The 27,367-nt window shown below is 49.9% G+C and overlaps 1 protein-coding gene across 5 annotated transcripts in view; it reads left to right on the forward strand.

The window, feature by feature from the left end:
* Window positions 1-951: 951 nt before the first annotated feature.
* PIK3CD (phosphatidylinositol-4,5-bisphosphate 3-kinase catalytic subunit delta) overlaps window positions 952-27,367 on the forward strand; it is a 49,658-nt gene continuing 23,242 nt past the window's right edge. For 3 of the 5 annotated variants that reach the window (XM_057545121.1, XM_057545139.1, XM_057545144.1), the window contains exons 1-2: window positions 952-1,080; window positions 22,673-22,791. The gene's annotated coding sequence lies outside the window, so the exon portion shown is untranslated. Of the gene's footprint in view, window positions 1,081-20,688; window positions 20,882-22,672; window positions 22,792-27,367 lie in introns of those variants that run through there. The other 2 variants (XM_057545126.1, XM_057545131.1) reach the window with 2 other exon arrangements.

A 27,367-nucleotide genomic window follows, 5' to 3' on the forward strand; every position in this document is an offset into this window, starting at 1 on the left:
CTCAGATGTTCTGTTGGGAAGGATGTACACTCCTGGGGGACAGACCCAACATTCTCTGCCAAAGAGACCCATGGTCCCTCCTGGTTCCTCCACAGGTATCATCCAGTTGAGAGATCAGAGCCTGCAGCCTAGATCTTAGAAAACTGGGACCACTTAGTAACCCACTCTTCTTGCCCAAATTCTCTCCCCTTTCCTGGCTAGACACAGAACCGCCTGCTGCTTCCGTTGCTGTAGCCAGCACTGAGCCCAAGATGGTCCTGAGAGGCCAGGGAATCTCTTGGATAGAAAGAGCCTCTTCCCAAGCCTCAGTGTCCTCCTCTGTCCAAGGGAACCAAACAGGTGCTTTACCTCCCAGGCTGGGTTGGGGAGGGTCCTTTAAGTCATTTGATTAAGCTATTGACTGGCTCATCCCCCATCACATCCTAGAAGGATCTGAAGCCACTACTGTAATCTGGGGCGGGGCGGGGCGGGGCGTGGGGGGGCGTTGACCCCCAACGCCCATGCTCTCTACCCATCAAAGCCTGGAGGCCACCGTTTCCCTCCAGGGCTGAGCGGAGTGGGACTTTGAGCTCCAAGTCCCGCCCCACTTACCCTCCCTCCTGTCCAGTTCCCTGCACTTGGCTTTGGGGGCGCTCCTGGCTGCCTCCAGCTTTTCTCCCGCCACTGTTGAAATTCTTTAGTGTGTGAATGTGGAAGGCGTGGGGCTCTTATGGGTTCTTAGGACCTTTATTTGGTTGTTTTCTTTTATATATAAATACATATAAACTTGTTTTGAAGAAGGTCAAGGTGCAGCTTCCAGAGGCCCTGGAATGATGCCCCTCCACCCGCAGACGGGGTGGGGACTTGGGGGGCGGGAGGGGAGGGCGCAGCGGCAGGAGAAGCGGCGGGAGGACCTGTTGTTTTTCCTGTTGCAAGTAAAAAGGAAACAAAGTGGGAAGTGGAGTGTGCGGGCTGTCAGCAGGCGGGGCGCCCGTATCGCGCCCCGCCTCCCTCCCTCGAGGCTCACTCGCGCCCAGTGCCGTCGCTCCCAGCGGCCGCCGGCCCGAGCCGCCCCAGCCCCTGCCAGCCGCGCCGGGACCGGTAAGCGCTCGCCTCTGGCTGCGTCTGCGAGGTGGGGGAGAGGACCGGGGCCGGGGACATCGGGGGACCCCGGGGAGCCGCGTGACCGGCTTGCGGACTTCTCCCGGCGCGTACAGCCCATGCGCCCGGCTCTGTGCGCCCGCCCGCGTCCAGGACCTGGGCCAAGGCTGTGCGCGGGGTCGGGGCCGCCCCCTGAGCGTCCGCCGAGAGGGGTGCGCCCAGCTCCCCTGCGCCTGGACTGCTTGCCCCGCAGAGCGGGACGGGGGAGCCCCCGGGCCCGGCGGCGGGGGTACGGGCTGCGCTCCCAGCGGCGGTGCGGCCTCGCGTGCACCCGCCGAGGCGCGGGGAGACGGACAGCGCTCAGCCGCGTGCGCCCTGTCCCGGGCGCTGGCGAGCGGGACCCCAGGGCGCCCCGGCCGCGCAGCGGGGTGCAGGCTACTCTCCTTAACGGCGGTGCCGCCCCCCTGCTCCCGTCGAGCGGTGGGGAGAGGGGTGCGCACACGTGGGGTGCTTTTTTTTTTTTTAACATCTTTATTGGAGTATAATTGCTTTACAATGGTGTGTTAGTTTCTGCTTTATAACAAAGTGAATTAGCTATACATATACATACATTCCCATAGCTCCTCCCTCTTGCATCTCCCTCCCTCCCACCCTCCCCATCCCACCCCGGCGCCCTGGCCCGGCGCGCCCTCCCCAGCTCTGGTGAGCGGGGCCCTGGGCTGGAGAGCGGCCGGGGAGGACGTTGCCGGGCACGTGGACGCGCGGCCGGTCCCTCTCCGGCCCGCCCCGGCCGGGCTCCGGCCGCGGGCGCCGCTCACCGCGTGTTTACTAGAGCCGCGCGGCGGAGATCAGCCCCCGGATCTGCGGCTGGGCCCGGGTTACGGCGGCAAAACCGCCTTCAGCTTTGCATTTCCGGACTCTTTTTTTTCTTTCTTCTTTTAAATACTCTTACCCGTAATTCAGCCTGAATGAGGCTTCTTCTTTTTTTTAAAATCGCGTTTCCTGTTTTTATTTAGGCTTCGCCTTCTGCACCCCTTTCTTTGAGATCGAGGAGAGGGGAACAGGGAGAACTTTCTTGGGGACCAGGATGGGGGGCACTGCTTTGCCGTCTGCTCCCTGCTCCGGTGGGGAGATGGAGGTCCAGGGGGCCAGGAGGGGACTGATAGGAGGCCCCGAAAAGCGCGCTCCCGGAGGGGAAGCGGGTGGGGATGGGATTTCCGGGGTCGGAGTGGGGGGCGGCCTGGGGCGGCCCACGTACTAGGTTCTCGCGCAGCACCGTTGGGATCCCCCCAGTTTGCAGATGGAGCGCTTTGGCGCCCTCGGATGATTTGAGCGGCTTTCACTTCGTTCAGGTGTCCCCTGGAAGGAGGGACCTGTGGGGTCTCGAACCCCACCGTACCATCAAGTGGGGCTTCTTCCCGCGGGCTCCTGCAGAGCCCCAGTGGACGCCACCCTGAGAAATGTCCTGCACGGTCACGTGTGTGTGCGGGGCGGTTGTGCCTTGGGGCCGGGAGCGGGTTCCTTCCCCAGGAATCTCGGAGCGAAAGGTTCACTGCTCCAAAGGGACTTTGAAACCGAGGACTAATCCCACCGAGCACTTCCCGAAGGGGTGCGCACCCCTGGAGTGACTGACAGTGCCTTGGTGTTCTTGTCAAGTGAATGGTACCACAGGGAACTCTTCCCCTCCAAAGAACTGACCGTTTTTACAGATGGTTTTTGGTTAACCATAGGAGCTGAATGATGTCTCCATTTTCACCGGAGGAAACGAAGGCTCAGAAAAGTTAAATAACTTCCCGACCCACACGTTTACAATTAGCTGATCCAGAATCCCAGTTCCTTCAGATGCCAAAGCGTTTAATCATCTGATGGTGTAGCTGCTTGCAGATGAAGGAGAATGTTTGCTAGTAGTTCTCTTGTTGTGGGGACGGGGGACTCGGGGTGTCCTTTCAGAGCCACCTGGATACTCTCCTGTAAAACCCTACTACCGTTGCCCACCCGGTTTGATTGATGTGACAAGTGGGGACGAAGATTCTTCTGATTTAGCAGGCTGTCACCAAACACAAGGAGACAGGAACAGAGCTTTCTCTTCTGCTCTCTCTAGAGTAGAAATTGCCAACCCTTTAGCCTTTCCATGCCCTGCTGTGGCTTGATTTCTTGACTTTGAGATTCTGTCCATCCTGGCTCGTGAGAGCACTGCCTAGCACATGTTGAGGTTGATTCTCTTTTGGTGCTTTCACCAAAGTAATGGAAGACACCCTGGAGTGTGGGGATTGGGTGGGAGGATGGGGTGTGCTCTCAAAACCTAGTCGGCAGTTGCCAGCTCTAAAGACAGCCAAGATTACCTCCTTCTGAGCTCTACTCCCCTCACCTTCTCCACCCATGTTTGGAAACAACGCTGGCCACTCTGCGAATATAGCTGTTTCTGGAATTAGGGCAACTGCCCCAGAGGCCCTCCCGGCCATGCCGATGCCCTTTCCCAGCAGGATAAGCTGCATTTCTGCAGCCTCGGTCCATGCCCGGGGAGGGCACATAAAGCATATCTTTGCATGATGCTGCGGGCTCCATCCCTTCTCTTGCTTTATTACGTTTAGCAAGTGTTTACCGTGATCCCCCGGGGTGGAGGGGGGGCGGGGAGGCGGGCCAAGGGGTTGTGCTAACAACAAGGCAGGCAGGCAGGGCGGGTACCAGCCCCCGGGGGAGCTTACACGGCACAGACAATCCACAAATAGAGACCAGCCTCAGACCCAGTTAGCCTTTGTTCCTGGTAAAGGGAGATAGTGGTGGTGGGGGTGGGGGTGAATGGGGGGATGTGAGGGGTTAGTTCCTGCTTCACCTTGTTTTTCTTCAATTGCACAGTTAAAGGGAGAAGTGAATGTGCAACTTACGAAGCAATTCCCCTTTGGCTGGCTTATTTTTCAAAACCATTTTTGTTTAGAGAGCAGTTTCCTCCCTCCAGCTGCTTCTGTGGGTCTGACCGTGGGGCTTGGGGCCCCATCAAATGTTTCCTTACCGTGGGGCCTCAGAAGAGCTCTTTCAGCCACTCTCCAGGGGGCCAACACGTTTCCCAGCCAAGCTGTCGGAGGGGCAGGTCGGGAGGGCAGCGCTCTGGGCGGGTCAGGGAGTGTCAGTGCCCTGCTGTCTGGGAGTGAGACGCGTGTGGTAATTAACCGCCAGCCAAGGATGGCTGGAGCCTGACTGATTTGAGAGGGAGGAAAACATTCTCGTCTTGGTGCCACTGCCAGCGTTTCAAAAATGACAAAGGTTGCAAAACTCCTCTCTCCTTACAGTTAATGCTAAAACTGAATTTTCTATTTGGTTGGTGGAAATCCCCTGCAATCATATCAGAAATGCTGCCAATTTCAAGATGGAAAAAAAAAAAATTTAAAAGCCCGGGAACCTCCCTCCTCACTCTCTCCTTGCAGACAAACACTGACTCTCTTTGGGTCATTCCAAAATATGGCCCACTCTCCCCTCCCTGCGGGTCGGCCCAGTCCCTGGGGCCTGAGGTTGGCGCTGCACCAGCTTGGTGTGTAAGAGAACCCTCCACTCCCGCCCCAGAAGTGGTGACCTCACCCATTCAGAGAAGGCTCTCTGAGCTTCTCCTAGAAATGGGTGCTTTCCAAGCCCACCTACTTTCTGAGCCAAGAGGGAGAGTGTTGGGAGTGATGGGTGTGGCTGTTTCTAAAGTGGTATTTCAGTTCGCTTCTGCTTCACTCTCTTTGGGGGAAATCGCAAGCCTCAGAATCCCCAGTTGTTAACATTGAAATAGCAATATTACCGCCAGTCTTAAAGATTTCATATATTCATGGGTAAAGTGCCAGGCACACAGTGAAACACATAACGTCTGTAAAGGAGCTGGTGTGTAGAAGGTGATCTGTAAGTGATTTATTATTTTCCCACTATCCCAACGTAGCCACTGCCAATTTGGGTATCTTTTCCTTTTTTAAAATGTGCATTTTTAATTGTGACTAGTAGGCATGTGCTTTTTTATCTTAATTTTTATGTTTCAATTGTGGTAAAATATATATAAAATTTACTATTTTGACGTACATTCACCTTGTTATGAACCATCACTACCATCCATCTCCAGAATTCTCTTGTCTTGCAAAATTGAAACTCTTTACCCCTTAAACCCTAATTCCCTATACCCCTTTCCACCCAGCCCCTGGAAACCACCATTCAACCTCCTGTCTCTGAATTTGACTACTCTTGGTATCTAAGTGGAATTGCACAGTATTTGTCCTTTTGTGACTGGCTTATTTCACTTAGCATAATAGCCTCTAGATTCATCCACGTTGCAGCATGTGTCAGGATCCCCTTCTTTTTTAGGGCTGAATAATATTCCATTGTATGGATGGACCACATTTTGCTTATCCAGTCATCTATCAGTGAACACTTGGGTTGCTTCCACTGTGGGGTTATCGTGAATAATGCCACTTTGAACGTGGATATACAGATATCTGTTTGGGTCCTTGCTTTGAATTCTTTTGCATATATAACCAGAAGTGTAATTGATGGCTCATATGGTAATCCTATACTTAATTTTTTGAGGGGCAAAGCATGTGCTTTTGTAACTTGCTTTTTCACTTAACATGGGCACATTAGCATTTTTCCACATTGCTTCATCACCTGGCCGTCCTTTTATTGACAGTATAAGTGTCCTAATGCAGGGACACCATCATTTTCTTGGTCATCCTCCATTGTGGGACATTTATGTTGCTTCCAGACACACACACACACACACACACACACCACTTTTGAAATACTGTAACGGATATTTTTAGGTATCTGAGTTTTCACGAATTATCACATTAAAGGCATTGACTATTTTCACAAATTATCACATTAAAGGCATTGACCATTTTTATGGCTCCTGAAGCTAAATGTTTTTCCAAGAAAGATAGGACCAGTTTATCCCAGTGATATATAATAGTTTCATGACACTCTTGCTGGCATTTAAAATAATATTGGAAAAAAATGTTTTACTAATAGGCCTAAAAGTTAGTCATCTTAAATATGCTTTGTTTTCTTTCTCTTTTTTTGTTTGTTTGTTTTTGCAATGAGACTAAATAGCTTTCTTTTTGGTTGCTAGCTCTATGTACAGCATGAGGTTTGCTGCAGTGTAATACAGTAGTTAAACCCTTGAACTCTGGAATTGGATGGAACTCTGGAATTTAAACTGTAGTTTCTCCACAACCCTGCTGTGTGACCTTGAGTAGATTACTTACCTTCTCTGATCCTCGGTTTCCTCTTCTATAAAGTGAAGCTAAAGGGACCTATTCTTAGGGTTGTGTTAAGGATTAAGTGAGATAAACTGGATAATGAACATCACCTAGCACATAGCTGATACTCAGTAAACACTAGCTGTTTTCGTTATTATCATTATTTTAATGTAACAAGTCTCCATTCACTCTCACAATTCACCTTGTTTCTGCAAGGAGAGACGGTTTACACTTAAGCCAAAGGGATCCATTTTTCTGCTGTAAAGGTAGCCGATCCTAGGAGGAAGCTGACAGCCCCTCTCTGTCGAAATGGATCCTTTCGCTGGCTGTGTGGCTGGCTGCATTTGGGTGTGAGCCTCCCTGGGGCAAATACGTGAACCGATGCCAGGTGATGCTTAACCTCGCTGAAAGGCGGGACTGTGAGGGGCTGCAGGACCCTGTGCTCTACGGTACTGTTGCCTCCATAGCGTGGAAGTGGGGGTAAAGGCTTACAAATGGTGGAGTCCAGAATTCATCTTGGTGACTGTTCTGCATCCACATCCTGATGCCCCTTCATGCAGTTTGGGAAACTGAGGCAGGTGTTTCAGGTGTGGGACTCTGGGGGCTTTGGCACCAGCTTGGGTTGCTGCCCATGAAGCAGGCTTTTGCAGCCCCTTGGAGTAAAGAGGCCTCCATGCTCCTCTCAAGTGGGCATCAGGTAGCCTCAGGTGAGGGGGGATGTAAGTCCAGCACACAGATTATTTATCCATTTTAATGCATGCATTTTCCTCTTTGCTGCTGATCTGTGTCTGAGGAGGAAGTTAATAAAACCAGGGTCTTGGTCTCAAATAAACAGCTTCGTGAGAAATTTCTTCAAAGGGGAAAAAACACAAGAAAACCCCTAACTTTCCCCTTTATCTGTCCCTCTCAAAAAACTCCATTAAAAAACATTTCTCATGTTCAGAGCCAATGAAGAGGTGAGCAAAACCACACCTCCTGTTTCTGATGGCTCTTGGGTCCAAAAGCCGGCTCACTGGGTCATGAATCTTTTTTCCTTATTGTGTGGTGTGACGAATATTTGAATACTACAGGTCATCTACTGTCATTGGGAAACCAGTGATGAAGCGTGGTCTATTTTTAAATTAAGTGCAGCAGCACGTCTAATATGTGGCAGCTTCGTAAGATGTGCGCGGCTTCATATTTCCAGCGGGAAGCACAGTGGGAGGCACAGTGTTTTGAGAATGGGTAGAAAGGAAGCCTTATGTTCGCGTCTGAAGCAAGAACTTTGGGACTTCCCTGGTGGTCCAGTGTAAGACTCAGGGGGCACGGGTTCGATCCCTGGTCAGGGAACTAAGGTCCCACGTGCCACTCAGCCAATTAAAAAAAAAAAAAAAAAAAGCCGAGCTTTAAAATTGGACAGAAGTTCAGATCTTGGCTTTGACCCCTAACACATAGTGACCTGGACGAGTTGCTTAACCTCTCTGAGCCTCCAGGTTTTCACCTGAAAATTGGGATAACAGTAGCTCTTTTTTACTGGATTGTCATGAGGATTAGAAATAAGGAAAAACCTGTACTTGGTAATGGGCATCCAAAAGTTGCTGTTTTTGCCAGTGGATGAATGAATCTTTGCAGCCCACGCTGTAGGAGTGAATGGATTTTAAATGACAGGTATCTTTGTCATAAGTCATTGAGGTTTGCTTGCATGCTAAGGTTTATTCAACCACTATCTTATTTGACCCTCCCATGAATGATCTTTTTGGAATGCACAGGTTGTGTATTAATAAATACCGCCATTTTACAGATAAAGGTTGGAATCGCTTTGTCCTTTGTTATCAGCCTGTTCCTCTCAGATGTGCCAAAACCAGAAGGTTTAGTTTTTTCAGCTTTTTCTAACCCTTCAAGGTCTGAAGGAGCTTGGAGGACAGGGGCTGAGGAGGGTGGAGCTGAGGTCTTCTAGTGAGGTCTGCCATCAAGTGGCCTTGGCCATGGCAGTGGGCTCTGGCTTGGCCCTGTCACCTGCAAGCTGCAGCAGCGAGACGGGGGTGCCCAAGTGGGCAAGCTGCTCTGGAGGCAGCTGTCCCAGAAGCCCTTGTGCTGCAGGTTTGTGGGAAAGTGGTTGGGAGATGGCTGGGCAGCTGGCAGTGACCTTGACCCTCACGGACTGTGCTTCTCCAACTTTCCCACCCGCTCTTCCTGCCAGAGGAGATGGGATTCCGACCCTAGCCTGCAGCAACCCACCCCAACTGTGACCTTGCTTTGAAGCTTCAAGTTTTATTTTTAACAGTAACATTAATTTTACATTCTATTCCATGATAATCCATGTTTGTTTTGCTATGAGGACTATTTCTCCCTTACTTGAGTCAGATGGATGCTCTGGGAAGATGTTTATGTTTTTCCTGCGGCTTCCGCTACTCCCAGCCCAGTGCCTTCAACTATAGCTTGAAAAACATAGATTAAGGCAAAAGAGCGATTAGATTAGACGCAACTGTGACAAGAAATGTCTAGCTTCATAAGAGCCCTTTTATCCTACGTGATTCATTGGTTGAGTAACTGCAACTTTGGTTTACGTACCTAATTAACATGCTACACCTCGAATCTAAGCATTTTATTTTAACTTAAAACATCGATGTACGTTGATGTACTGATGTAAGGCCAAGAGCTTTTGTTTGATCGGTTCATCATTCTTACGTAAGGCGTATCGACCTTGTCAATTTTTATTCTTCTCCCCTATCTCTCTCTCCTTTTTTTAATATTTATTTATTTATTTGTCTGCACCGGGTCTTAGTTGCGGCACACGGGATCTAGCTCTCTGACCAGGGATCGAACCTGGGCCCCCTGTATTGGGAGTGTGGAGTCTTAACCACTGGACCACCAGGGAAGTCCCTCTCCGCTATCTTTTACAGTTGCTTTGCTCAGTCTCATTCAACGGAAACTTTTGTTTTAGTGACTTGTCTTTATTATTTCTAAAGCAGTCAGTTCCGTCTTCATGGAAACAACTCTTTCTTTTTACACACCCGGATTTCATCCACTTATCCACTTACCACGTTGTGTCATTACAAAGGTGAACAGCTGGCATGGGTATATCTGGGCACAATCACAGCCAGCTCTTGCAGAGACCAGGACCTGGCAGCCTGGCACCCCGAGTGGTCAGCATGAGTGGTCAGGATGTCTTCAAGAGCAAAGGCAGAGCATGGTTGCCCTGATTCTGCTAGGGCGAGGTCAGGTAAGACGTCGGAATCACAGAGCCTGGGCGAGGGGCGGGATTTGACTTAGAACTCCCATCTCAACGACACCAGCCCCTCACTCTGAGACGAGCACAGCAAGCTCTAGAAGGGAGGCCTTTCACACCAGTTTCTTTTGCTGCAGATCCAATCAGCAGCATTTGTACTAATGAACCTTGCTATTGGCCAGCTCTGAATTGCCACCTTCATTGCTCTAACTTGCTCTGTCTTTGTCTGATAATAATAACAACACAGACACTTCTGTAGCCCCCCCACTCTGCTAGGCAGTGTTCTGGGCACTTTGAAAATACTAATTTATTCTTTTAAGCACTATTGCGATCTCTGTTTTACAGAAGGGGAAACTGAGGCACAGAAAGGTTTAGTAACTTCCGTAGGTATGACCCAGGAAGTGCCTAGGTATTACCTAGGCACTTCCTGGGTATTGCCCTAGGAAGTGGCAGAGCCTGTTCCTAACCCCTGTCCTGTACTGTCTCCACATGTGGCCACCTATTTCCCAGGAGGAAGCATTTATTTGGGGCAGGGGAATCTGGATCCCAGGTGGGAGGAGGGCTGAGGCCTCTGGGAGTCCATTGGCTGTGCGGAGGAGCTGGGGTCCAGGCAGCCTTTCTCTTCTTGCTGGTCCTTTGTCTGGTGGAGTGTCTTCCTGGGATCTGTTCCTCTACAGAGAAGTGCCAGGAGGATGCAGCTTCCGGTACCCAGCTTGGCCCCAGCCTGCCCAGGTGGCGCCCATTCTCCCCCCTCTGTACAGAGGAAGCAGGGCCTGGCCTCTGAAATCTCAACTGCTTCCTTTCCCCAACTCTTGAAACTTTTGTGGGAAGTCCACCTAAGGGTCCTCAAGCTAATGGGTGACACAATCAGGGCATCGGGACTCAGGTGTCTTCTTGACCAAGTGGCCCCAGTCTGGTTCCTTTGCACTGACCCAGGAAAGGCAGTGTGGTACACTGGTAAGAGCAGGGCTCTGGGGTCAACCTGGTTCACATCTGCCTCTCCCATCACTAGTTGTGCAGCGTAACCTCCTTGAGCCCCACCCTCATCCTTTGTGAAACAGAGGGCCTGCCTTCAGGGCTACTTGTGATCATTAAATTCGAAAATGGACATAAGGCACCTAAAATGTGCCTGACTGTGGTAGACGCTCAGTGATGGGAGCTGCTTGCTGTAGCCCCAAAGACGGGCCTGATAACTGATGAAGAGGCTGTTGTTCTGAACTTATCCCAGAGGCTCCCAGGGCAGGAGCAGCCTGGAGACCTGGGAGTGGTAGGAGGAGGCACGGGGCCACCTGCCAAGGAGAGATGGACCAGGTGATGGCTGATGGAATGAGACGTTCAGAGTTCTGTGTCATCCCCAAGGCTTACAGGTTGTCTGCAGATCTAGGGTTTCATGACAACAGGAGAGAAGGACATGTAAGCCCATGGCTGGGTGGAGAAGGAGGCTGGGGGCTGAGCCTGGGAAGGGGGTACCCAGGAGAATGGAGTAAACTGCCAAGTAGCTGAGACCCTTATGAGGGGCACCCATCTCCATTGCCACCCTGAATGTGTGTGTGTGTGTGTGTGTGTGTGTGTGTGTGTGTGTGTGTGTGTGACTAGTTTGGGATCAGGAGAGAAGAGAGGAAGTCGAGTTTGTAGCTTTAAAAGATATTAATTTCTTGGGGGTCTTGAGATTGGGGTGGTCTACATCTTCCAGGTGTCATAGGCTGTGATTTTCCTAGATCATGCATGCGCATGTTTTTAATATATGTGCTATTTTATAAGTGTGTGTGTGTGTATACTATATAGATTTAATTGTACAGAATCAATACAAGCTAGTTATGAAAAGTTTGTTAAAAATACAGATTTGCCAAAGGAAGAAAGAAAAATCTATCATCCACCTGCCCTAGAAATCCACCACTCAATGGTTTCTAACCTTTTTCAGATTTTAAATCCTTTTGAAAATCTGCTGGGGCTTCCCTGGTGGTCCAGTGGCTAAGGCTCCGTGCTCCCAATGCAGGGGGCCCGGGTTCGATCCCTGGTCAGGGAACTAGATCTCGCATGCTGCAACTAAAGAGTTCACATGCCGCAACTAAAGATCCCGCATGCCGCAACTTAAAAAAAGAAAAGAAAAGAAAGGAAAATCCGCTGAAAAATCTCAGACCTTCTCCCCAGAAAATGTTCTTAGGAGAACATTTGTGTGTATACTTTCATTAGGTTCCCCGGGCCCCCAGGCTCACCCTAGACTCTGGGAGGGTGCAGTGAAGAGCTCTTTGGGTCCGACCGCTGGCTTCTTCACATTGTGAGACTCTTGACTCCGAAACCAACCTCAGAGGCCAGAGAGAGACGGAAGATTCTGACCACCCCAAGGCCTCTGTGAGACACACTTGTTCAAAGTCTGCTTTGAAGCTGTTTCTGTTTCCAGTCTTGACCACCTCTTAGATACGAGGTACAAGTGTGCTCTGTGTCGTTTAAGTCCTTTTCTTTGCCCTAAATTCACTGCTTCTTCTGGGGGCTTTCAGCCAGGACCGACTTTCCTGCATCATTGGGTGACTCCCCTGTAGGATCGGCTCATTTGCGGAGCCCGCCTGTCCTTTGGGACAGTTGCAGCCTGTGGGTTTGTGGCCCCCCCTCTTCTGCGTGAAGGGCCTTGGCTTGGGCAGGTGGAAAAGCCAGCCCAGGAGAGCTGGGTGTCGACCATGGGTGGGTGGAATGGTCTCTGGGGGATGGGAAGTCAGGGACATGTCCAGGCCTTGCATGTTGGGCTCCAGGCGGCTTGAGACCCTGTATGATGAGCACACAGACCCCCTTTCACTGAGTGGGTGGGCTGGCGTAGACCACCCCACCCCATGGTGCCCAAGACATTGGTTCGCCTCCCTGAGATCTTAGCATGTGCTCTGCTCCAGGCATGGGGGAGGGGGCCCTCCACTTTTGAGAATCCCAAGGCTTTTCCTAGTCCTGTGGGGAACCAGCCTCCCTTGGTGCCACTTCCCATTTTGGACAGTGACCTCGCCTGGTTTCCTCTCCCCTTTTTTTTTTTTTAATTATTTATTATTTATGCATGTATTTATTTATTTTTGGCTGAGTTGGGTCTTCGTTGCTGCGCGCGGGCTTTCTCTGATTGCGGTGAGCGGGGGCTACTCTTCCTTGCGGTGCGTGGGCTTCTCATTGTGGTGGCTTCTCTTGTTGCGGAGCATGGGCATTAGGTGCGGGGGCTTCAGTAGTTATAGCACATGGGCTCAGTAGTTGTGGCTCGCGGGCTCTTGAGCGCAGGCTCAGTAGTTGTGGCGCACGGGCTTAGTTGCTCCGCGGCATGTGGGATCTTCCCGGACCAGGGCTCGAACCCATGTCCCCTGCGTGGGCAGGTGGATTCTTAACCACTGCACCACCAAGGAAGCCCTCCTCTCCCCCTTTTCTAAGAAAACAAGCTTTATTGAGATATAATTCACATGCCATAAAATTCACAATTCAGTGGTTTCTTAATATACTCACAGAATTGTGCAACCATCACCATAATCTATTTTAGAACGTGTTCATCACTCAAAAAAGAAACCTTGTACTCACTAGCAGTCACTCCCCAGTTCTCCCCAACCCCCCCTGCCCTAGGCAACCACTGGTCTACTTTCTGTTTCTATGGACTTGCCTGTTCTGGGCATTTCATACTCATGGAATCATACAGGATGTGGTCTTCTGTGGCTGGCTTCTTTCACTCGGCCTGTTGCTGATTCTTTAGGAACGTGTCTGACTCATAATTACAGTGGAGGAGTTGTTTGTACTGACTGTTTATTCAGTCGCAGGCATTGGACAGAGCCTCTGCTATACTAAGCCTGGAGCAGGTGCTGGGCCACACAGCAAGGAACACGGCAGCCATTAGTGTATTAGTTATCTATTGCTAGGTAACAAGTTATCCCAAAACTTAGCTTAAACAACAAACACTTACCATCTCGGTTTCTTTGGGTCAGAATCTGGGAGCAGCTGGGGCTGCAGGTGTATGTGGCTGGAGGTACCTGCCAAGGTTTTGATGTGTCAGTTCCTTGCCACGTGGGCTTCTTCATAGGGCAGCTTGAGTGTCCTTACAACATGGCTGCTGGCTTAGCCCAGAGTTAAAGATGAGAGAAAGAGAAAAGAGAAAACAAAATAGATGAGAGAAAGAGAAAAATAGATGAGAGAAAGAGAAAAATAGATGAGAGAAAGAGAAAAATAGAGAGAAGGAGACAAAGATTGCCCAAGACCGAAGCCCCACGGTCTTTTATAACCTAATCTAGAAGGTGACCTGGCATCACTCTGCCATATTCTTTTGGTCACAACCCTGCTATAATGTGGGTGGGGGAGCTGCACAAAGGTGTGACTACCAGGAAAGGCAAGTACCTGGATATAGCTTCATATAGAGAATGGTCCTTATGAGATCCAGGACCCAGCAGGCTCGTTCATGAAGGGCTTACGGTGCTGCCTCTGAATGAGCTTTGGGTCAGCTCTGAGTTCTCTGGGCTCCATGCTCTATTGAGGCCTCTTCCCTCTCCCCCTACTCTGTATTTGTAATTAGGGAGCTTGACATGTAATTATCTATAGCCTTGAACTTGGTTCTACCAGATTTACCCACTTCTGTTAGAATAATTTTTACAGATTCTTTCTCCAGGTATTTGTGAATTCTGTTTGCATTTCTATCGAATGGGTGAGCCAGTTTTTGAATTTCCTTTCATTCCCGTCGTCAAGAAGGGTATTGACTAGAACAGGCCCAGGACTCATCCCGGTGGTTTTGACCATTTCCCACCAGGGCACCTGGTCACATCATCTAACAGAGTCTCCGGAGACCCCTCCTTTTCCAAGTGGTCCGTAAGATTGTCTTGAGGGGCAGGACTGGGTCATGATAAAATGAGCATATATCATGCACAAAAAAAGCGACCCTTGTGCCCTACAGGAGGTGGATGATTCATTGTTAGAAGCAGTTTTAGCTGTTGGTAGATGTGGGCTCTGATCCCTGCTCAGCCACTTATTGTGTAACTTTGGGTAAGTCTTGGGCCTCAGTTTCCTTAAGGAGATGATGATAATAGCTACCTTGTGGGGTTGTTTTGATGATTTGATAAGATAAAGTCCCAGGTATGTACTGCTGCACAAACCACACCAAACTTAGAGATACCAAGTAACAATGTTTTTATTATGGGCATGGATTCCGTGGGCCAGGAACTCAGACAGGGCTGGACAGGACAGCTTGGCTGTGTTCTGTGGTGTCTGGGGTCAGCAGGGAAGACTCTCAAAGGGCTGCGGATTACTTGAACATCGGGTTGCGGTGGGGGGGGGGCGGCTGGAATCACCTGGAAGTTTCTTCACTTGTCTAGTTGCCTGGGCAGGGATGACTCGAAGGCTGGGCTCAGATGGGACTGTCAACCTGAGTGCCTACACTGGCTTCTTTTTCTGGCTGGGGCTTCCTCACAGCATGGCGGCTCTGGGTCACACTTTCTTGATGCCAGAACTCCAACAACAAGCATTGGTGCTTGGTTCCAAACCAAAGTGGGAGCTGTATGACCTTTTATGACCTAAACTCTCAAGTCACTTAGCACCACTCCTGCTATACTCTCTTAGTCAAGGAAGTCAAAAGCCCACCCAGATTTAAGGGGAGGAGACATAGATGCCTTTTCTATGAGAATTGGCCACCATGTTTTAAAGCCTTCATGATAAATGTAAAAACATTTAGCATGATGACTGCCATGTTGTATGGGGCAGAACATGTTAGCTGCCGTTCCCTCTGCTGCTGCCCACTTTTTTTTTTTTTCACATCTTTATTGGAGTATAAATGCTTTACAATGTTGTGTTAATTTCTGCTGTACAACAAAGTGAATCAGCTATATGTATTCATGTATCCCCATATCCCCTCCGTCTTGAGCCTCCCTCCCACCCTCCCTATCCCACCCCTCTAGGTCATCACAAAGCATCGATTTGATCTCCCTGTGCTATGCAGCAGCTTCCCACTAGCTAGCTATTTTACATTTGGTAGTGTATATATGTCCATGCTACTCTCTCACTTCATCCCAGCTTCCCCTTCCCCCCCGCCCCACCCCGTGTCCTCAAGTCCATTCTCTACGTCTGCGTCTTTATTCCTGCCCTGCCACTAGGTGCTGTGCACTTTGGTATCTCCCAGGTACTGACTGCTGTGGATCTGATTGGGTGACTTACACAAGCCCCCTGCCCCTGTCTTAACTAAATGATCTTTAAGCTGCAGCTCAGTAAATATGTTTAGTCTAATATTGCCAGCTTCATTCTTTTTACCTTCTTCAAGTTTGGACCCAACTTTTAAAAATTTCCTAGCCTTTCGTTGAATTTCCTTACCCTCAACAGCTTCTCAAACACATCTAGAGGTTTTCACAAGGAGATTCTAGAAGGTCAGTTTCCCGAGTCCCCCGGGGTATCTTTCGTGAGCTTTGATGTGTGATTCACACAGTCCCCTGATGTTCCAGGCACCCTTTTTATCCCCTTACTCTAATTTTCTCAGAATAAAAATTCACAATTGACCTTTTCCAGAAACAGAGGAATAGCTTTTCTTCTCTAAAATGTATAAAAAAGTCTAAGACATCATGTCCTCCCACAAGGATCACATGCTAGAATTGGAAACCTAAGACTCACAGGAAACCGCGGTGGAATGCAGGATATAACCAGGTGCCCCACCGCGAGGTCCGGCTGGAAGCCCCCTACCTGTGCTGTCCCATTGCTCCTTACCTCTACTGGCCAAGTCGGCGATGTCTGGTGGCCCTTCTTTTACAGGGGAGGATATGGCTCTGGAGAGATCAGGACAGTCATCCGAAGGCAGATCTAACTCCAGGGCTGGTGCTCCTACCTTTCCTGGGGAGATTCCCTGCAACCACACGTGCTTTTGGGTTGACATGTTGCATTGCAGACGTGAGTGTCACTCATGAGGCACTCTGTGCCTCCCCTCCCCCACCCCCAGATCACAAACTCTGGAAGCCTCAGTTCAGACAGACTTTTTTGGTCTAAGCTTGGGGAATTGGCAAAAGAAAGAAGGAAGCTCCAGATTCTAATTAACTTTGCTTTTTAACTACAGATGAGCCACTTTTTGAGTTACCTGGGGGTGAGAGTCTCAGAGATTAATGAAAATATGTAAAGACGGCAGGCAAGCAAGAGCCAGACACTCCTGTAATTAGGTTCCCTCATCCTTGTGCCTTGAGAGTAAAAAGATCAAGGGAACAAAAGAACAGGGGAATTATGTGAATAACTGTGGTAACCGTCTTCCGCCTTTGAGGAGGATTATTTTTCAGAGTCTTCCTGTTTTTCCCAATAGAACTTAAAACAAACATTTAACTGTTTGTTTTTTGTTTTTTTGGTTGTTGTTAGTTTCATCTTTTTTTTTTTTCAACCGTAGCCTTTTTAGTCTTGTCCCTACTCAGCTTTCTTACCTGACCACACCTAAAAATGCTATAGAGAAAGAAAAATGATTTTCCTTCTACCCTTCTAAGTTCTCGGCTGAGACCTCCCCACACCTGCCCTGTAATAAAAAGACAGAGTAACAGGAGAATAACAAATTTAAACACATACATATGTATGGAAACCCCCCAAAGATATGAGACTCAAAGAAGTCACCAGAGCAGAAAGCTTTTGTATCTTTTAGACAAACAATTTGTGAAGAATTGAAAAGACAAGGGGTTTGGGCTAGGGGTAGTAAGATGGTGAAGAAATTAACAAGGTTTGGGACTTCCCTGGTGGCGCAATGGTTAAGAATGCGCCTGCCAATGCAGGGGACACGGGTTCGATCCCTGGTCCAGGAAGATCCCACACGCCGCGGAGCAACTGAGCCCGTGTGCCACAACTACTGAGCCTGCGCTCTAGAACCCGTGAGCCACAACTACTGAAGCCCATGTGCCTAGAGCCCGTGCTCCGCAACAAGAGAAGCCACCACAATGAGAAGCCCGCGCACCGCAAGGAAGAGTAGCCCCCGCTCGCCGCAACTAGAGAAAGCCCTGAGAGCAGCAACGAAGACCCAACGCAGCCAAAAATAAATAAATTTCTTTAAAAAAAAAAAAAAAAAAAGGAAGTTAACCAGGTTTGTTTACACAGCCTCCTTGGCCCTAAACTCTCTGTTTCTGGTGGTTAGGGATGCCTTCTACCTCCCGGAACAGGGAAGATCCCTTTCACATGGGAGATTTACTTCCTGCTTTTAGGGGATAAAGAAGGTTCAGAGTGTCCTTTGTGCACTGGCTGTTTATCAGCTCCTTTTAATTCAAAATAATCAATATGCCAAAGTGGCGTATTTGGGGTTGACATATTCTGACCCCCTGCAATGCTGAGTGCCAGGTTTGAATACGAAGAGCCAAGCAGAATTCCAGGAAGGTTGGAGGCTGGGATATCGGTGGGCAGCAGAGAGAAGCTGACATTTCATCACAGCGAGCTCACGCGGAAGTGTCGGGATGAGGAGAAGAAGGAGTGCCTCATGGAGCAGATCAACTTCCCTCTTACAGGTCTGCTGAATGTACCAAGGGTTCTCATGGGTGCAAGCAGAGGCTCTTCGGATTTCTTGCCTCAAGCTCGGGAGCTTATAAAGAGGATCCACTCCTTCTGGCAGTCGCCCGTAGAGGACTGGGGATCTAATTTCCCTATTCTTTCTAACAATGGTGAAACTAATTTATTTATCCACTAAACTAATTTCTTTATACCCTCACTAGTATTTCAGAAAGGACTTAAGATCCCTTAGCTTGGAACGAGGAGATCAGGAGACTTTGATTTTTCTTCCCTCTCTGCCAGGTTGCTGCATCTCTTTGTGTCTTTCCCATCTGTGAGAGCAAACACTTCTCAGTGGTTAGTATACACACCCGGCACTGTTCTAGAGACTTTCCATGTGTCTGTATTAATTCACTTAATTCTCTCCCAAACAACTGATTACATTATGTATCTTTTGGGAATTTGTCAGTGCAGTTCCACTACATCTGTGAATACACGCAGGATGACTTCTGTGGCTTTTGCCATTTCAAAGAATCTTGGGTTTTTCTCTTGGCTCCAGAGGAAAATAATACCCCAATTTGAACATTGCTAATGGGGACCTTGTCTTTGAGCTTGACTTTCAACCAGACCCAGGCTGGAGAGAAAGGAAGTCTGCAGGATAGGGGGCCTGGGGAGAAGGGCACCCACCTATGGAGATGGGAACAGCCAAAGCCTGTCTGCCCCCTTGGAAAATCTCTTTGGTGGCCTGGCCCTGAGGGGTCATTATCCCTTCCTGGTTGGGGGTTGTTAAGGACACAACCCCTCCCCAGTCAGGATGGCAGTCAGAGAACCCCTCCCAGCTTCTGTCTGCCCATCCAAGGTCCAGCTGTGACCCTGAGGCTTATTTTTCATCCTGGGAAACCCCCTTCCTGTGGGTCAAGGGCGGTCCTGCCCCCCCCCCGACCCCGGGGTTCCCCTCCCTACCCGGGCTGAGTCCGGGTTCGAGCCGCCAGCGTCCCCAGGAGTGAAGGTGGAGGTGGAGGAAGCCAGCCGGTGGAGCCCTGGGTTGGGTGCGGGGCGGTTCCCGCCCAGTGGCCAGGCTCCGCCTTCTCCAGAGATGGTCGGCAAAGTGCACAGCCCGCTGCGCTGTGCGGGTAGAGAGTGAGGTTGAGTGTGAATGCGCAAGAGTGCGTCTGTCTGTAGTCTCGGCGTCTGTGTCATTGTGTGTTTACATAGAGTGTGTGTGTGTGTGTGTGTGTGTCTTCGGTCTCTGTGTCTGAGTACTTGTGCGGGAGTGTGTGACTTTGTGCGTCATTGTGTCAATTTACGTAACTGCCCGAGTGCGTGTGTGTGTGTGAACGTGCATGCTAGTGTATGTTTTTGTGAGTGTGTCTGTGTGTGACATCCGGGGACGGGATACGGAGGGGGATCCTCCCATCCTGAACCCCCTCTCTCTTCTCCTCGAGGTGGCCGGGGCTCCCGGAACCCCGGCCCTGACAGGGGTGCTGGGGTTGGCGACGCAAAGCTCATCGAGGGTCCCGGGACCTCCCACGGCCGGGCCGCCTGGTCTGCGCATCCCAGGCTTCTTCCACATTCCCGGGAGCTCCTGGCCGAGTTTTTCTCCTGCCCTCTTCGCAGGCTCTAGGCGACGCTGGGGCGGAGGGAGGCTCTTTGGGCTCGGATGGGCGGGCCCTGCCTTGGGCGCCTCACCTGGAACCCTCGCTGGAGGCGGAGACGGGCGGAGCAGTTGGGACCACCGAGGGCTGTGCCTCAGGCCACTTTGTTCTGCCCCGCGTCTGCCCCGCCCGGGTGGGACCCCCTGGGGTCACTCTGAACCTCGCACTCCCTTCCTCCTCTTGCGCTCCACTGTGACAGATTGAAGTACGGCTGTGGACTCGAAAGAACATTCGATGGGACCTGGGACGTTTAAGGGCAAGAAGCGTGTGGGCCCGGTACCAGTCCAAAGTGCTTCCAAGCTAGCTCTGCTGCTAAGAGGCTGTGGGATCGGGTGCGGACGTGTGTGTGTCTGTGTGTGTGTGAGTTCCTTGCCCTCTGAGCTTCGGCTTCATTTACAACCCAAGGGAGAACAATACCCACTTTACAGTGTGATGCCTGGATAAAAACTGGAGCAAAGTGCAGGGGGATGACCGCACTATTTTGCACGCACGCTATGCCAGCACGCATAGTTCATTGTAATGAATAGGTGTATCGTGAAAGTCCCGGGTTAACCCATTTATTTTCTAAATCCGACATGTGAGGGGAACTCCGATGGAGAGGGAGGCCCAGCGGCTGGGGAACGGCCCGCACACTGGATTTGAGCATAGAGCCAGGGCTGGCCAATTACTCGGGTGACCCCGGCTCCCGACAAGTGACACTGGCCCCTTGCCCCGCCCTTTCTGGTGATTCCCTGGGAACCCGGGAGCGGAAAGCAGTCTGGCGGACGACCGGCCCTGGCTCACTTGGCAGGTGGCATTTTCTATCCTCTGGTTACAAGGCAGAAGGGGGGCCAGGGCCAGCGTGCGCAAGCCGTCCGGGGTCCAGCGGCGACTGAGGTTCCCGACTCCAGGCGCAACCCCACCCGCCAGCAGGGAGCAGCGGGGATCCGGGAGGATTTGCAGCGGCGTCCACGAGGCGCGCAGCGGACGCCTGCTCTCCAGAGCTTCGCCTGGCTGGGGCTGTGAGAATTTGCCGACGGTGCCCGCGCCGCCGCTGGCCCCGCCCCAGCCCCGGGGACGCCCCGCCCCCTGGCCCTGCCCGCGTCGGCCCGTTGTCCGGGCCCCGCCCAGGACCGCGCCCCTCAGCGGATGCCCCGCTCACCCGCTCCGCGCCGCGGGCCTGCCCTCAGGCCCCCGCGGGCTCCGCGCCGCCGCCCAGAGGCTCGCGCCCTCCCGTCGCTCCGGGACCCGCCCGCCGCGTCCCCTGGGCAACCGTCTCCAGGGAGACCGGGCCCCGCCCCCGGCACCGACACCCGGTACGGAGCCCACCTGTGCGGGCGTCTGCGGGGTCCCAGTGCACCCCCCACACCGCGCACGCCCCGCCCCGCCCCGCCCCGCCCCGCCCCGCCCAGCGCCGGGCTTTGTCCGCCTGGGGCGATCCGGGGCCCGGGGGCGCGTGGGGTCTGGGGGAGGAGGCGCGTTCCCGGGGCGGCCCGGACCCCGTTGGGGAGGCCGAGGCAGCGGGCCGCTCTCGCGATGTGATTCTCTGGTCTGGGCTGGTTCATGCTCTCCTTTTCTGATCTCGTTGCATCCCTTTTATGCCTCCGGGGGGGAATCCGGGGTGTCCCGCTACCGCCCTAGATGGGAATGAGCAGGGCCCTCAGCCGGGCTCCGGACGAGGACGCGCGCCTGTTCGGGGCAAGCTGTTTACTTGTCAGGGACCGAGCAGTTGCCGCGCGCACCCTCCCCTCCCCCTGACCCCGATTCGGGACCGAGCATCCTGCGCTCTGGCCATTCCTAGCGTTGCCTCCCAAAGCTTTGCCCTTGAACCCAGAGGGCTAGAGGGCGGTAGACCCAGCTCCTGAGGTCCCGGCCAGCGTGAGGGCCAGAGCAAAAGACGTCCTCCCTGGCCCCCTCTTGTGAATTCTGTCCCGGCTCCCTATTTCCTGACCTGAATTCCTAAGGACTAATTTTTCTCTAACCTTTCATTCTCTCGGCTCCATCACTCTTTTTGCTTCGTCTTTCCTCGTTTCGAAAGTGCTTTCTCTACGATCCTGTCTCATTTCCCTGTGACTGAGCTGTTGTTTTTTGTCCTCTTGTTAATTAACTCCCTTGGTCAGAATGGAAGTTATTTCTTTCTTAGCTCTTGTCGCTGACCTCCCGTTTCTCTGGTGACAGTGCCTTGGGAAGTGCCTTGCCATCCTCACCTGGATGCTAAATGGAGGGACCATCCAAGCCCATGTTCCTGGGCTCCTGCAGCAGGGTCCATGGGGTATCCTTCCAGGGATGAGGCTGGCAGCCGGGAGAATTCCAGCTTGGACCTTGGGAAATGTCTTCTTGGAACGGCACCTTTTCCAACGGCTTCCTAGGACTGGGCTTTTTGTCTCATGGAGAAACCAGTGGTTTAGGTTTCCTGCTCTTCAGGAGCCCAGTGGGTTCCAGGCAGGAGAATCCTGCTGTGCAGGTAGCTGGGGGGAAGTGTGGGGGGGCCAGGTCCTGCTGCTGGAACCCAGCCACCTGGACTCCCGGAACTCAGGTGTCTTTCTGTCTCTGGGGTCAGATTATTTCCAGGAGCCGCCCACAGTAGGGAAAGAAGCACCACAGATGCAGTGAGTGGGGCGACCCCTCCCCACACACCCTTCCTTTTCATCTCCAGCAAGCAGGGGTGAATCTTCCTTTATGATGCAATTTGGGTCTTGAATGGGGACCTCAAGTTCACAGACCCGCTTTTTGCAGCCATTGAATGGAACTTGAATCCAGGCTTGTCTCAGATCACTTACTTTGCTTTCAAAAACCAAACAAAACAACAAACAACTCTAAAAATGATCTGAGTCATCTGTATGTATATGAATTCCTGCTTTGGGCACTGGAAATGTTCCTGTGGTTTGCTTCAGTACCACCAAAGGGAGCTGGGGGTGGCATTGACACAGATGGTGAAAAAGGCCCATCAAGCACAATGTGACTGGTTTGTAAAAAGGAAACCTTGGTGAAACAGTTGCTTTTGAGCTAAAGTCCTCTAAGAGAATGCACAGAAGTTTTCTGAGACTTTCTCTTTTTAAAGATTTCTTTCTTTCTCTTTCTTTTTCTTTTCTTTTCTTTTTTTTCAGACACATAAGGAGCTCAGAGTCAGGCAAGGGCGGAATGACGCTCATTGATCCCAAAGCATCTTTAATCTGCCAGGCAGAGGGGCCTTTGCTGCTGGTCTTTCTTGGACCATTCCAGAGAGGTAGGTTGGGCGAAGGCAACAAGCGTGTGGGGGAAGAAGAGATGTTATTTTGTAGATAGGTTAAGAATTTGAATGGAATCCACCCTCCCTGACTATCTAGCCAAAGGAGAACTTCTCTTTAGGACTAGAATGCTAAAAGGAAGAGAGTGACCCAAATTTGTGCTCAGAGCCGATGCAGGGGGATGTGAACTAGACTCCAGCCAGCTTCCCAAGAGAGGGTTGCGGCTACCTGGGAAGGAAGGGGTGGCTGTGCTCCGAGGAGCCCTGGAGCCCATGATTAAACTGCAGCATTTGGTATTTGACTTGCTGCGTTCATGATAGAGCTGGGCTGACCTATTTGGTGAGAGAAAAATTAAAACCTTCTTCTGAAGGAAGTGGATTGGATTTTCATAACTTGATATTGCTTCTCAAGGAGTCCTTAGGTGGGGACATTCTGTTTCTCTAGAGAGCTGGCAGTCACTGTATCAGTAAGAGTATGCTCCTTGGAACTTCTGGGACATTAGCTTGGAAGCTGAATGTAGTCCCTTCATTGTGCAAAGAAATTGAGGTCAGAGACTGACACTGACCGAGCCTTGGCTGAACACCTGCCTTTGGTATCTGGGGGTAGCTGGGTATGATTAGCAAGTGTGCAGATTGGTCCCATTTGCAAGCTGTGTGGGTACATATGTATCGTGTGGGTGCACAGCACCATCTTCCTTATACGGATGCTCGAGCAGCTACTGTCATTTCTGATGGTTCAGGTAGGGCACGAGGTTACATGATGTCATCCTTGGAGGCTTTCGCCCAACCCCACCTCATTTTTTCTAGGTCTTCATCGGTACTTTCCAAACTTCTTTGTTAGTGTGGACCTCTTTAAAAAGATCAAAGTATTAAGCAGAATTTTAACCTATAAAGCAGATTAAAAGAGTGCCACTGTGGTACAAGTAGAGACTGGCCCAGAACTCCTCCCACTGAGCACCTGTCCTACTCCTGCCACCCTCTGAAGGCCTTGGGGTGCTTCTGTGGAACCCCAGGACTCCCTGGCACATAGGCGAAAACCATGGATTATGTAGGCCTGTGTAGAGGAATTAGAGTTTCTTTTTCTGCTACACACCTGTTTACACTATCTTGATTTGTGTTTCAGAAGATGCCTTTAAATAATGATTTTTAACCCTCCTACTTTTTGATTTGTAAAGAATACCTGTTTACTGTCAAAAGTTTATAAAATACAAAACAATTACAAGCATCACTCTTCTATAATCCTACCCGCCCCTCCCGAAAGAACCATTGTTTCCTTGTTGGAGTATCCTCCCCGGAGAGTCTTCTGTGTGTGTATCTTTGGAAACTTGATTTTTATTTCTTGGTAAATATTATCATGAACTTCCACAAAAACATAACTGAATGCATGTGTTTATCTCTGCTCTGTTTCAGAAGCCCACTAAAATGAGAGTAGAGGAATAAAAAGGTATAAATCCTTAAGAAAACAGAAAATGATGATAGAGGGGGAGGGATATGAGCAAAACTTTTGAAAGATGGGAAGCAGGTGGGTGAAAGAAAAGCAAAGCTTAGAATGTTGAATGTCCTGGCTGTGAGGGAAGCAAGCTGGCTTGTACACACGACCCACCAAAGGCTAAAGAATGGGGACCACAGAGTGTTCCCAACATGGGGGCGGGGAGCAGGGCTGGAGCAGGAATATTGGTTTAAAGTGTGTGTTAGAGCCACAGACCCCTCTCTCAGGCCATGTAGCCGGCCAGCTCCCTCCTCCACCCGCAGAAGATGGCTGGTTTCCTGCAGGCAGTATTGAACCAGAGCAGCAGAGGGCAGGGGAGGCTCTGTATTGAGAACAGGAAGATTCAGTGAAAGTTTGCATGCTGAATAGACAGACCCTCTCCTAGCTGGTTCCCAGAACATGGCAGCCTGGCTTCTACCCATCCTCCAGGCAGGGGCCTTGAACTTCTCTCTAAGGAACCCAACCTCATATGAAAAAACGCTGCTTCTCAGCGACACCTACCAAGCAACCAGCCCTGCGCAAGCACCTTTCAGTGCCTCTCTCTTAAATTTGAATGGGCAGCCTGGATCGTCACACGCCGAATGAGTCCTCTAACGTGAAAGACAGAGACCCAGAAGTCATAAACATGGTTGTTTTAAAAAAAGGCATATTTATAAAACAATAATAAGCTCTTGGATATCAAAACTAGGATAGTGGAAGTAGAAATTTCAATAGAATAGAGTTAGAAGATTGAACAGTGAATTTCTAGAAAGTAAGACAAAAAGACTTGAGGGACGGAAAATAAGAAAGAGAAGATAAGAAAATTAGAGCAGTTTGGGAGGCCCAGTATCCATCTCATAGGAGCTCAAGGGAGAGAAATGGAGAAGGAAAAGTTATTAAACTCCAGGAAAAAAAAAAATCTAGAACTCAAGAGTTTGCATTAAGAATCTCTGTGTAGCACTCAGCCCAACGAATAATAAGATACACTACATCAGGGACTTCCCCGCTGGTCCAGTGGTAAGGAATCTGCCTTCCAATGCAGGGGACGTGGGTTCAATCCCTGGTCAGGGAACTAAGATCCCACATGCCGAGGGGCAACTAAGCACATGCACCACAACTACTGAGCCCGTGCACTTCAACTAGAGTGCCCGCGTGCCGCAACTACAGAGCCCACGCGCTCTGGAGCCCACGCACCACAACTAGAGAGAGAAAACCCACACGCTACAACTAGAGAGAAGCCCATGCACCACAACGAAGAGCCCGCGCACCGCAACAAAAAGATTCTGCGTGCCTCAATGAAGACCCAATGCAGCCAAAAATAAAAATAAATAAATATATATTTTTTAAAAGATACACTACATCAAAGTAAAAGATGTTCTATGGGACATCAACATGAACTTCCAAAAGTCCAGAGATAGAGAGAAGTTACTAAAAGCCAGCACAGGGAAAAGGGGCCACATACAGAAGATCAGAGAACAGAATGGCATTGGACTTTACAAAATCAACACCAGAAGCTACAAGACAGTGGAGCAACTCTTTCAAATTTCTGAGGGAAATTAATTCCCAACCCAGAATTCTGTAATCATCATTCAAGCAAAATAATAGGATGAAGACATTTTTCAGACATGTCATTTTTCAAAAACTTCACACACACACCCCCACCCTTTGTATCCCTTTTCAAGGAAGCTACTAGAGGATGTGCTCTACTAAAATGAGAGAGTAAACCAAGAAAGAGGAACAAGTGGTACAATATGCAGTTGTCTCTTGTTTCTCATTTGGCTCAGCCACCAAATGACTTTCTGTATTTCAGCTGTTGTCTTACTTTGAGCCTTGGGAGTGGGGAGGGAAAAAAACACCTACCCCACCATGGGAACTGAAAAATACTCTCTTCCAAGCCTCCCCTGCAGCCAGCACCTGTGATGTGGGCTCCACTGATGAAATGTACCTATGTTATATTTTGACAGAGAAGAGAGGGATGAAACGTGTGTTGTTTCCATGGTTATAGTGGTGATAGCGGGGATGGGCTGCAAGGTTGAGTTCTTGGCACAGAAGTGGCAGGGGTACAAAGTAGCACCCAGTACTCAGTGGCAATACCAGCAATTTTGCCATCAGACATGATTCTGTATCATGGAGTCCACATAGTGTACTACAGTTATATTTCCTTTCTTGTTCAACTTTTTGCTTTTCCTGGAGTTGATAGTTGCCTCATATTTTTATTTGCTTTGTTTTCAATGTACTAATCACTAATTCTTCCTCAAACTCTCCAACAGAACTATTAAACCCCTCACAATGCAGTAAATATGTCAGACAACCTGTCAGCTCCTTCCCTGCTTAATCAGTGAGAGTCAGCTTCTTTACTTGCAACCAAGAACCCTGACTGGTGGAGAGAAGGTGAAGGGAATTCCCATAATGATAGTGAAGAGAAGTTCCAATATCACAGTTGTGCAGCTGGTCTAGAGAGCAACTAGCCTAGTTTGGAGCAAGATGGCTGAGGGCCCCAGGAGGAATCTCTAAGAAAAAAATGGAGCTGATGGATTATCTGACATATTTGCTGTATTATGAGGAGTTTATAGTTCTGTTAGAGAGTTTGAGGAAGAATTACATATTCACACATAGAAAACAAAGAAAATTAAAACCAAGGCAACTGTAGGAGTAACAAAAAGTTGAACAAGAAAGGAAACCATAGTATAGTATGTGGCCTAGCTTTGAACAATATTTACATAGTTATAATAATGGAAGCACTAAAGTTTGATTAACAAAAAGTGATGACATAATTATATCCGGGAAATGGGGGAGAGGATCCATGCATGTGTGTATGTGCAGGAAAGCACAAACCCATCTTCTCAGGCAAGAAGTTAAAAGTTGAAGATCAAGAAATATCAGTATAAACCTATTATTTAGAAATGCAGAGTTAAATACCAAAAGATACAACTGAAATTGGGGATGGTTTGTTTGGATATGGAGGTCAAGGGACTGCTAATTTTCTGCTGCAAGCATTTTAGTTTTAATTAATTTTTAAAATTATGTGCTTGCATAACTTTCACAGATATTAAAATTTAAAAGTCATTAGTATGATGGCCACATCCACCCATAATATAGCTGTTTTCA

The sequence above is a fragment of the Balaenoptera acutorostrata genome, chromosome 1 (genome assembly GCF_949987535.1).
Source record: "Balaenoptera acutorostrata chromosome 1, mBalAcu1.1, whole genome shotgun sequence".
Lineage (NCBI taxonomy): Eukaryota > Metazoa > Chordata > Mammalia > Artiodactyla > Balaenopteridae > Balaenoptera > Balaenoptera acutorostrata.